Genomic DNA, 12,638 nt, shown 5'->3' on the forward strand with positions numbered 1-12,638 from the left:
AATGGAAACATATAACATGTTGTCCTTTGCCACTGGCTTCTTTCACTTAACATAATGTTTTCAAGGTTCCTTGATGTTGTAGCATGTATAAATACTTCATTCCTTTTTATGGCTGAATAGCATTTCATCAAATGGATATACCACATTTTATTTATCTATTTATCAGTTGATGGACATTTGGGCTATTTCCACTTTTGGCTATTATGAATCATCTGCTGTTAACATTCACGTAAAAGTTTTCTTTTTTAAACAACTTTATTGGAGTATAGTTGCTTAACAATGTTGTGTTAATTTCTGCTGTAAAACAAAGTGAATCAGCTATACATGTACATATATCCCCATATCCCCTCCCTCTTGCGTATCTCTCCCACCCCTCTAGGTGGTCAAAAACACCGAGCTGATCACCCTGTGCAATGCAGCTGCTTCCCACTAGCTATCTATTTTACATGTGGTAGTGTACATATGTCAATGCTACTAGCTCATTTCGTCCCAGCTTACCCTTCTCCTTCCCCGTGTCCTCAAGTCCATTCTTTAAGTCTGTGTCTTTATTCCTGTCCTACTCCTAAGTTCATCAGAACCTTTTTTTTTTTTTTTAGATTCCATATATATGGGTTAGCATACGGTATTTGTTTTTCTCTTTCTGACTTACTTCACTCTGTATGACAGATTCTAGGTCCATCCACTTCACTACAAATAACTGAATTTTGTTTCTTTTTATGGCTGAGTAATATTCCATTGTATATATGTGCCACATCTTCTTTATCCATTCATCTGTCATTGGATGCTTAGGTTGCTTCCATTTCGTGGCTATTGTAAATAGAGCTGCAATGAACATTGTGGTACATGACTCTTTTTGAATTATGGCTTTCTCAGGGTATATGCCCAGTAGTGGGATTGCTGGGTCATATGGTAGCTCTATTTTTAGTTTTTAAAGGAACCTCCATACTGTTCTCCATAGTGGCTGTATCAATTTACATTCCCACCAACAGTACAAGAGGGTTCCCATTCCTCCACACCGTCTCCAGCATTTATTGTTTGTAGATTTTTTGATAATGGACATTCTGACTAGTGTGAGGTGATATCTCATTGTAGTTTTGATTTGCAATTCTCTAATGATTAGTGATGTTGAGCATTCTTTCATGTGTTTGTTGGCAATCTGTATATCTTCTTTGGAGAAATGTCTATTTAGGTCTTCTGCCCACTTTTGGATTGGGTTGTTTGTTTTTTTGATATTGAGCTGCATAAGCTGCTTGTAAATATTGGAGATTAATCCTTTGTCAGTTGCTTTATTTGCAATATTTCTCCCATTCTGAGGGTTGTCGTTTTGTCTTGTTTATGGTCTCCTTTGCTGTAGAAAAGCTTTTAAGTTTCATTAGGTCCCATTTGTTTATTTTTGTTTTTATTTCCATTTCTTTAGGAGATGGGTCAAAAAGGATCTTGCTTGGATTTATGTCATAGAGTGTTCTGCTTATGTTTTTCTCTAAGAGTTCTATAGTGTCCGGCCTTACACTTAAGCCTTTAATCCATTTTGAGTTTATTTTTGTGTTTGGTGTTAAGAAATGTTCTAATTTCATTCTTTTACATGTAGCTGTCCAGTTTTTCCAGCACCACTTATTGAAGAGGCTCTTTTCTCCATTGTATATTCATGCCTCCTTTATCAAAGATGAGGTGATCAGATGTGGGTGGGTTTATCTCTGGGCTTTTTATCCTGTTCCATTGATCTATATTTCTGTTTTTGTGCCAGTACCATACTGTCTTGATTACTGTAGCTTTGTAGTATCGTCTGAAGTCTGGGAGCCAGATTCCTCCAGCTCCACTTTTCTTTTGCAAGATTGCTTTGGCTATTAGGGGTCTTTTGTGTTTCTGTACAAATTGTGAAATTTTTCTTTCTAGTTCTGTGATAGTAGTTTGATAGGGATTGCATTGAATCTGTAGATTGCTTTGGGTAGTATAGTCATTTTCACAATGTTGATTCTTCCAATCCAACAACATGGTATATCTCTCCATCTGTTTGTATCGTATTTAATTTCATTTATAAGTGTCTTATAGTTTTCTGCATAGAGGTTTTTTGTCTCCTTCGGGAGGTTTATCCCTAGGTATTTTATTCTTTTTATTGCAATGGTAAATGGGAGTGTTTCCTTAATTTCTCTTTCAGATTTTTCATCGTTAGTGTATAGGAATGCAAAGGATTTCTGTGCATTAATTTTGTATCCTGCTACTTTACCAAATTCATTGATTAGCTCTAGTAGTTTTCTGGTAGTATCTTTAGAATTCTGTTTGTATAGTATCATATCATCTGCAAACAGTGACAGTTCTACTTCTTCTTTTCTGATTTGGCTTCCTTTTATTTCTTTTTCTTCTCTGATTGCCATGGCTAAAGCTTCCAGAACTATGTTGAATAATAGTGGTGAGAGGGGGCAACCTTGTCTTGTTCCTGATCTAAGAGGAAATGTTTCAGTTTTTCACCATTGAGAACAATATTGGCAGTGGGTTTGTCATATATGGCCTTTATTATGTTGAGGTAGGTTCCTTCTATACCGACTTTCTGTAGAGTTTTTATCATAAATGGGTGTTGAATTTTGTCAAAAGCTTTTTCTGCATCTATTGAGATGATCATATGGTTTTTCTCCTTCAGTTTGTTAATATGGCGTAACCCATTGGTTGATTTGAGCATATTGAAGAATCCTTGCATTCCTGGGATAAATCCCAGTTGATCATGGTGTATGATCCTTTTAATGTGCTGTTGGATACTGTTTGCTAGGATTTTGTTGAGGATTTTTGCATCTATGTTCATCAGTGATATTGGCCTGTAGTTTTCTTTCTTTGTGACATCTTTGTCTGGTTTTGGTATCAGGGTGATGGTGGCCTCATAGAATGAGTTTGGGAGTGTTCCTCCCTCTGCTATATTTTGGAAGAGTTTGAGAAGGATGGGTGTTAGCTCTTCTCTAAATGCTTGATAGAATTCACCTGTGAAGCCATCTGGTCCTGGGCTTTTGTTTGTTGGAAGATTTTTAATCACAGTTTCAATTTCAGTGCTTGTGATTTGTCTGTTTATATTTTCTATTTCTTCCTGGTTCAGTCTTGGAAGGTTGTGCTTTTCTAAGAGTCTGTCCATTTCTTCCAGGTTGTCCATTTTATTGGCATATAGTTGCTTGTAGTAATCTCTCACGATCCTTTGTATTTCTGCAGTCAGGTGTTACTTCTCCTTTTTCATTTCTAATCCTGTTGATTTGAATCTTCTCCCTTTTTTTCTTGATGAGTCTGGCTAATGGTTTATCAATTTCGTTTATCTTCTCAAAGAACCTGCTTTCAGTTTTATTGATCTTTACTATTGTTTCTTTCATTTCTTTTTCATTTATTTCTGATCTGATCTTTATGATCTCTTCTGCTAACTTTGGGGTTTTTTTTGTTGTTGTTCTTTCTCTAATTGCTTTAGGTGTAAGATTAGGTGGTTTATTTGAGATTTTTCTTGTTTCTTGAGGTAGGATTGTATTGCTATAAACTTCCATCTTAGAGCTGCTTTTGCTGCATCCCATAGGTTTTGGATCATCGTGTTTTCATTGTCATTTGTTTGTAGGTATTTTTTGATTTCCTCTTTGATTTCTTCAGTGATCTCTTGGTTATTTAGTAGCATATTGTTTAGCCTCCAAGTGTTTGTATTTTTTATAGTTTTTTTCCTGTAATTGATATCTAGTCTCATAGTGTTTTGCACGGAAAAGATACTTGATATGATTTTAATTGTCTTAAATTTACCAAAGCTTGATTTGTGACCCAACATATGATCTATCCACGAGAATGTTCCATGAGCACTTGAGAGGCAAGTATATTCTATCGGTTTTGGTTGGAATGTCCTATAAATATCAATTAAGTCCATCTTGTCTAATGTGTCATTTGAAGCTTGTGTTTCCTTATTTATTTTCATTTTGGATGAATGGTCCATTGGTGAAAGTGGGATGTTTATGTCCCCTACTATTATTTTGTTACTGTCGATTTCCCCTTTTTTGGCTGCTAGCATTTGCCTTATGTTTTAAGGTGCTACTACTTTGGGTGCATAAATATTACAGTTGTTATATCTTCTTCTTGGATTGATCCCTTGATCATTATGTAGTGTCCTTCTTTGTCTCTTGTAATACTCTTTATTTTAAAGTCTATTTTGTCTGATATGAGAATTGCTACTCCAGCTTTCTTTTGATTTCCATTTGCATGGATTATCTTTTTCCATCCCTTCACTTTCAGTCTGTATCTGTCCCTAGGTCTGAAGTTGTTCTCTTGCAGACAGCATTTATCTGAGTCTTGTTTTTATATCCTCTCAGCTAGTCTATGTCTTTTGTTTGGAGCATTTAATCCACTTACATTTAAGGTAATTATCCATATGTATGTTCCTATTACTATTTTCTTAATTGGTTTGGGTTTGTTACTGTAGATCTTTTCCTTCTCTTATGTTTCCTGCCTAGAGAAGTTCCTTTAGCATTTGTTGTAAAGCTGGTTTGGTGGTGCTGAATTCTCTTATTTTTTGCTTGTCTGTAAAGCATTTAATTTCTCCGTCGACTCTGAATGAGATCCTTTCTAGGTAGAGTAATCTGGTTGTAGTCTTTTTCCCTTTCATAACTTTAAATGTATCATGCCACTCCCTTCTGGCTTGCAGAGTTTCTGCTGAAAGATCTGCTGTTAACCTTATGGGGATTTCCTTGTATATTACTTGTTGTTTTGCCCTTGCTGCTTTTAATATTTTTTCTTTGTATCTAATATTTGATAGTTTGTTTAATATGTGTCTTGGTGTGTTTCTCCTTGGATTTATCCTGTGTGGGACTCTCTGTTCTTCTTGGAGTTGACTGAATATTTCCATTCCCATATTAGGGAAGTTTTCAACTGCAATCTCTTCAAATATTTTCTCAGTTCCTTTCTTTTTCTCTTCTTCTTCTGAGACCCCTATAATTTGAAAGCTGGTGCATATAATGTTGTCCCAGAGGTCTCTGAGGCTCTCCTCAAGTCTTTTCATTCTTTTCTCTTTATTCTGCTCTGTAGTGGTTATTTCCACTATTTTGTCTGCCAGATCACTTATCTGTTCTTCTGCCTCAGTTATTCTGCTATTGATTCCTTCTGGAGAATTTTTAATTTAATTTATTGTGTTGGTCATCATTGTTTGTTTGCTCCTTAGTTCTTCTAGTTCCTTGTTAAACTTTTCTTGTATTTTCTCCATTCTATTTCCAGGATTTTGGTTCATCTTTACTATCATTACTCTGAATTCTTTTTCAGGTAGACTGCCTATTTTCTCTTCATTTCTTTGGTCTGGTGGGTTTTTACATTGCGCCTTCATCTGCTGTGTGTTTCTCTGTCTTCTCATTTTGCCTAACTTACTGTGTTTGGGGTGTCCTTTTTGCAGGCTGCAGGTTCATAGTTCCCTTTGTTCTTGGTGTCTACCCCGAGTGGGTAAGATTGGTCCAGTTGGTTGTGTAGGCTTCCTGGTGGAGGGGACTGGTGCCTGTGTTCTGATGGATGAGTCTGGATATGTCTTTCTGGTGGGTAGGACCATGTCTGGTGGTGTGTTTTGGGGTGTCTGTGAACTTATTATGATTTTAGGCAGCCTCTCTGCTAATGGGGAGGGTTGTGTTCCTGTCTTGCTAGTTGTTTGGCATGAGGTGTCCAGCACTGGAGCTTGCTGGTCATTGAGTCTGGTCATTGAGTCTTGCTGGGTCTTAGCATTGAGATGGAGATCTCTGGGAGAGCTCTTGCCGATTGATATTACATGGGGCTGCAGGGTCTCTGGTGGACCAATGTCCTGAACTTGTCTCTCGCACCTCAGAGGCTCAGGCCTGACACCAGGCTGGAGCACAAAAACCTTGTCAGCCACACAGCTCAGAAGAAAAAGAGAGAAAAAAAAATTTAAAAATTTAAAAATTAAAAATAATTATTAACTTATAAAATAATAATTAAAAAAAGAGAGCAACCAAACCAATAAACAAATCCATGAATGATAACAAGCACTAAAAACTAAATTAAGATAAACATAAATATCAGAAGGAAATAAGTCGCAGAGAGCAAACCCCAAGTCTACAATTGTTCCTAAAGTCCACCGCCTCAATTTTTGGATGATTCATTGTCTCTTCAGATATTCCACGGATGCAGGGTACATCAAGTTGCTAGTTGGGATTTAATCTGCTGCTCCTGAGGCTTCTGGGAGAGATTTCCCATTCTCTTCTTTGTTTGCACAGCTCCCAGGGTTCAGCTTTGGTTTTGGCCCTCTGCTTGTAGGTCACCTTCAGGCATCTTTCAGGAAGTCTGAGGTCTTCTGCCAGCGTTCAGTTGGTGTTCTGTAGGACTTGTTCCACTTGTAGATGTATTTTTGATGTATTTGTAGGGAGGAAGGTGATCTCCACGTCTTACTCCTCCACCACCTTGAAGGTCACATCTCATGTACAAGTTTTTGTGTAGACAAATGCTTCCAGTTCTCTTGGGTGTACACCTAGGAGTTGAATTGCTGGGTCATGTGGTAACTGAACTGCCAGACTGCTTTCCAAAATGGCCACATCATTCACTCCCACCAGAACTATATGAGGGTCTTAATTTCTCCACATCATAAGGGATATTTGAATAAATGACATGATAAATGTCAAAGTGAAGCATGTGAAGTCATGATCTCTCTTAATTTACGGGCCATAAGCTCAGGTAACTTTAAATTCTTAAGACTTGATTGATTCAACCTGAAAAGTAGTATTTAAAATACATGTCTACTGGAGAACGGACTTGAGGATATGGGGAGGGGGAAGGGTGAGCTGTGACAGGGCGAGAGAGAGGCATGGACATATATACACTAACAAACGTAAGGTAGATAGCTAGTGGGAAGCAGCCGCATGGCACAGGGATATTGGCTCGGTGCTTTGTGACCGCCTGGAGGGGTGGGATAGGGAGGGTGGGAGGGAGGGAGATGCAAGAGGGAAGAGATATGGGAATATATGTATATGTATAACTGATTCACTTTGTTATAAAGCAGAAACTAACACACCATTGTAAAGCAATTATACTCCAATAAAGATGTTAAAAATATATAAAAAATAAAATAAAATACATGTCTATGTTGTATCTAAGACAACTTTTTGGAGTGTAGAACACATCTTAATATTTATATAATGAAGTAAGAGCTTCACTTCAAAAAGAGAAATGGCCAAGGATTATAAGATAATTAATAGATTTTATTTTGTAGTTTGGAATTCTATTACATGAATTTCTGTTAAGGGAGGGACTCAAAGATCTCATCTGTTGATAACAACCCATAAATTAATATGGTCTACTTCTTAAGGGCCTGTATGATCTGGCCCTGGCTCCTTTTCCATTCTCCTACCATCCTTCTTTTCATTCGCTGAAAGTCAGATTATCTCTGTGGCTTTGTGTGTCTCAGCCTTACTTTGAGGAGTCACCAGGCTTCTTCCCCAGATTCTAATTGGGTGGAATGGCCTAGGTTTATGCTATCGTGGAGTAAATAAAATAAGATGCTGCCTAGTTTGTGTTTTTGTTTTGGGCACTGATGGGGAGGAAACCCTAAATCGTTCTGAATAAAATCAAGACAGTGAGTAATCCTGTTGAATGCTTTAGAACTGACTTTGTGAGATAAATATGAACACTGTGGGCTTGTGTGATGATAAAAAATAGACCAATGTGATGTGCTGCTTTGTAGAGTTTAGGTAAGTGAAAAATTGAGGGGTTGAAGCAAGCTATAGTTCCTCTACTTCTGGTTTTATGTTTTGGCATCTCATATTCTATAATATTTAAACTCAATTCCACCTTGTTTCAAGCATGGCTTTCTAAAACTGTGTCTACATGAAGTGAACACATGAACTCAAAGGATTGTAACATGGTGAATTTTTCTTTTTAAAAAAGCTTATTTTATCTCTCAGTTGTGCTCTTAGGTGACATTTGCATTCAGCATTGTCTTGAAAATAAATGAAGATTTTACAGGAATCACAGTGGACAAAATGCTGTGTCTGTCCATTCATTACTGGCTGATCTTAGTGCAATTACCATTCTCATCTGTATTGTTACACACTCAGACCTGCTGGGTGCCCCATGCAAATGCCTGAAATTTTTTTTTAAATCAGAAATTCTCTTTGTTCCCCATCAAACATTATTCCTGTTTAAGGTTTGCAATTAGAAAACCGTCAAGCTATCTTGTATTTTAAAGTACTGGTAGAGGTTGAATGCCCTTCTAGTTCTCCAAGGACCCAGTACAGGGAGAAAATTAAAGACTCCTCTGCTGCTCTCCTCATCCCTGCAGGGAAGGCGAGAAAGCACAGCTGCAGAAAGGTTAAGAAACCTGTACCAGGTCATTCAGCTGGTCTCATAATGTCCCACGGAGACACAGTTGGCACTGACCATCACTGCAGACCCCAGCCTTGGACCACAACTCCCCGCAAAGACAGAGAGACCCCTTGTGCCTCACTGCACACAGCTGGTCAAGTCCATGCTGATATGCCGTGTGGCTGACAGGGTCTTGGTGCTCTAGCTACGTGTCAGACCTGTGCCTCTGAGGTGGGAGAGCCAAGTTCAGGACATTGGTCCACCAGAGACCTCCCGGCTCCAAGTAATATCAAATGGCAAAAGCTCTCTCAGAGATCTCCATCCCAACACTAAGACCCAGATCCACTCAAAACCCAGCAAGCTACAGTGCTAGACACCCCATGCGAAACAACTAACAAGACAGGAACACAACCTCACCCATTAGCAGAGAGGCTGCATAAAATCATAATAAGTTCACAGACACCCCAAAACACATCACCGGACACAGTCCTGCCCACCAGAAAGACAAGATCCAGCCTCATCTACCAGAACACAGGCACCAGTCCCCTCCACCAGGAAGCCTACACAACCAAATGAACCAACATTACCCACTGGGGGCAGACACCAAAAACAACGGGAACTATGAACCTGCAGCCTGTGAAAAGGAGACCCCAAACACAATAAGTTAATCAAGATGAGAAGACAGAGAAAAACACAGCAGATGAAAGAGCAACGTAAAAACCACAGATGAAACAAATGAAGAGAAAATAGGCAGTCTACCTGAAAATGAGTTCAGAGTAATGATAGTAAAGATGATCCAAAATCTTGGAAATAGAATGGAGAAAATACATGAAACCTTTAACAAGGACCTAGAAGAAATAAAGAGCAAACAAACAATGATGAACAACACAATAAATGAAATTAAAAATTCTCTAGAGGGAATCAACAGCAGAATAACTGAGGCAGAAGAACGGATAAGTGACCTGGAAGATAAAATAGTGGAAATAACTTCCGCAGAGCAGAAGAAAGAAGAAAGAATGAAAAGACTTGAGGACAGGCTCAGAGACCTCTGGGTCAACCATAAATGCACCAACATTTGAATTATAGGGATCCCAGAAGAAAAAGAGGAAATAAAAGGGACTGAGAAAATATTTGAAGAGATTATAGTTGAAAACTTCCCTAATATGGGAAAGGAAATAATCAGTCAAGTCCAGGATGTGCAGAGAGTCCCATACAGGATAACTCCAAGAAGAAGCATGCCAAGACACATATTAATAATACTATCAAATATTAAATACAGAGAAAAAATATTAAAAGCAACAAAGGAAAAGCAACAAGTAACACACAAGGAAATCCCCATAAGGTTAACAGCTGATCTTTCAGCAGGAACTCTGCAAACTAGAAGGGAGTGGCAGGACATATTTAAAGTGATGAAAGGGAAAAAGCTACAACAAAGATTACTCTACCCAGCAAGGATCTCACTCAGATTTGACAGAGAAATTAAAGCTAGAAAGTAGGCATAGAGGGAACTTACCAAACATAATAAAAGCCATATATGACAAACCCACAGCCAACATCATTCTCAATGGTGAAAAACTGAAAGCACTTCCTCTAAGATCAGGAACAAGACAAGGTTGTCCAGTCTCACCACTATTATTCAAGATAGTTTTGGAAGTTTTAGCCACAGCAATCAGAGAAGAAAAATAAATAAATGGAATCCAAATCAAAAAAGAAGAAGTAAAACTGTCACTGTTTGCAGATGACATGATACTATACATAGAGAATCCTAAAGGTGCTACTAGAAAACTACTAGAACTAATCAATGAATTTGGTAATGTAGCAGGATACAAAATTAATGCACAGAAATCCTTTGTATTCCTATACAGTAATGATGAAAAATCTGAAAGAGAAATTAAAGAAACACTCCCATTTACCATTGCAACAAAAAGAATAAAATACCTAGGGAGGAACCTACCTAAGGAGACAAAAGACCTGTATACCGAAAACTATAAGACACTGATGAAAGAAATTAAAGATGATACAAACAGATGGAAAGATATACTGTGTTCTTGTATTGGAAAATCAACATTGTGAAAATGACTATACTACCCAAAGCAATCTACAGATTCAATGCAATCCTTATTAAACCACCAATGGCATTTTTCACAGAACTAGAACAAAAAGTTTCACAATTTGTATGGAAACACAGAAAACACTGAATAGCCAAAATAATCTAGAGAAAGAAAAACGGAGCTGGAGGAATCAGGCTCCCGGACTTGAGACTCTACTACAAAGCTATAGTAATCAAGACAGTATGGTACTGGCACAAAAACAGAAAGATAGATCAATGGAACAGGATAGAAAGCCCAGAGATAAACCCACGCACCTATGGTCACCTTATTTTTGATAAAGGAGGCAAGAATATACAATGGAGAAAAGACACACTCTTCAATAAGTGGTGCTGGGAAAACTGGACAGCTACATGTAAAAGAATGAAGTTAGAACACTCCCTAATGCCATACACAAAAATAAACTCAAAATGGATTAAAGACCTAAGTGTAAGGTCAGACACTATAAACTCTTTGGGGAAAACATAGGCAGAACACTCTGTGACATAAATCACAGCAAGATCCTTTTTGACACATCTCCTAGAGAAATGGAAATAAAAACAAAAGTAAACAAATGGGACCTAATGAAACTTAAAAGCTTTTGCACAGCAAAGGAGCCCATAAACAAGACAAAAAGACCACCCTCAGAATGGGAGAAAATATTTGCAAATGAAGCAACTGACGAAGGATTAATCTCCAATATTTACAAGCAGCTCATGCAGCTCAATAATAAAAAAATAAACAACCCAATCCAAAAATGGGCAGAAGACCCAAATAGACATTTCTCTGAAGGAGATGTACAGATTGGCAACAAACACATGAAAGGATGCTCAACATCATTAATCATTAGAGAAATGCAAATCAAAACTACAATGAGGTATCCCCTCACACCAGTCAGAATGGCCATCATCAAAAAATCTACAAACAATTAATGCTGGAGAGGGTGTGGAGAAAAGGGAACCCTCCTGCACTGTTGGTGGGAAAGTAAATTGATACAGCCACTATGGAAAACAGTATTGAGGTTCCTTAAAAAACTAAAAATCGAACTGCCGTATGACCCAGCAATCCCACTACTGGGCATATACCCTGAGAAAACTGTAATTCCAAAATAGTCACGTACCATAATGTTCATTGCAGCACTTTTTACAGTAGCCAGGACATGGACGCAACCTAAGTGTCCAATGACAGATGAATGGATAAAGAAGATGTGGCACATATATACAACGGAATATTACTTAGCTATAAACAGAAATGAAATTGAGTTTTTTGTAATGAGGTGGATGGACCTAGAGTCTGTCATGTAGAGTGAAGTAAGTCAGAAAGAGAAGAACAAATACCATATGCTAACACATATATATGGAATCTAAATTTAAAAAAAGGTTCTGATGAACCTAGGGGCAGGTCAGGAATAAAGATACAGACGTAGAGAATGGACTTGAGGACACGGGGAAGTTGGAAAGGGTAAGCTGGGACGAAGTGAGAGAGTGGCATGGACATATTTACACTACCAAATGTGAAATAGATAGCTAGTGGGAAGCAGCCACACAGCACAGGGAGATCAGCTCGGTGCTTTGTGACCACCTAGAGGGGTGGGATAGGGAGGGTGGGAGGGAGGGAGATGCAAGAGGGAGGAGATATGGGGATATATGTATATGTATAGCTGATTCACTTTGTTATAAAGCAGAAAGTGACACACCATTGTAAAGAAATTATACTCCAATAAAATTTTAAATAAATAAAGTCGTGGTAGATTTTCCTTCTGGAACGTTTATCTTTGTGGAGAATCACTTAGTATAAATTGATGAATACAGGGCTTACTACTTTTACTTGGTATATAAAAACTTTGAAAATTAGCTATAAACGTGATGCCGTTTATAAATTCCACCTCAAAAGTACTATTTCTGTTCGCTTGTGTTGCTGCATTCATAAGCATCCAGTAAAAGTTTACTCATCTGTAATTCTCAGGATTGGAAATCTTAATGCTTTCTATTTTTTATACATTTACTTTATGTGGTAATTAGTGACCAAATTGGTGATTCAGAGGCACTGGGACAATAGGGATTTTTAAAAAATCATCAAAGAAAGAAGAAGTTTTGTTCCTAATGAATTCATTTTATTTTAGCATTTAAAAAAAAGAAGGCTTTGGAGAAGCCAAACATGAGACTTGAAGCCCAGCTTCATCGTCTTCTAGTTCTGACCTTGGGCAAGTTCTCTCACCTCTCAGCCTCATTTTCCTCTTCTCTCTTTCACTGATAATCA

This window comes from Delphinus delphis, chromosome 11, assembly GCF_949987515.2.
Source record: "Delphinus delphis chromosome 11, mDelDel1.2, whole genome shotgun sequence".
Classification (NCBI taxonomy): Eukaryota; Metazoa; Chordata; class Mammalia; order Artiodactyla; family Delphinidae; genus Delphinus; species Delphinus delphis.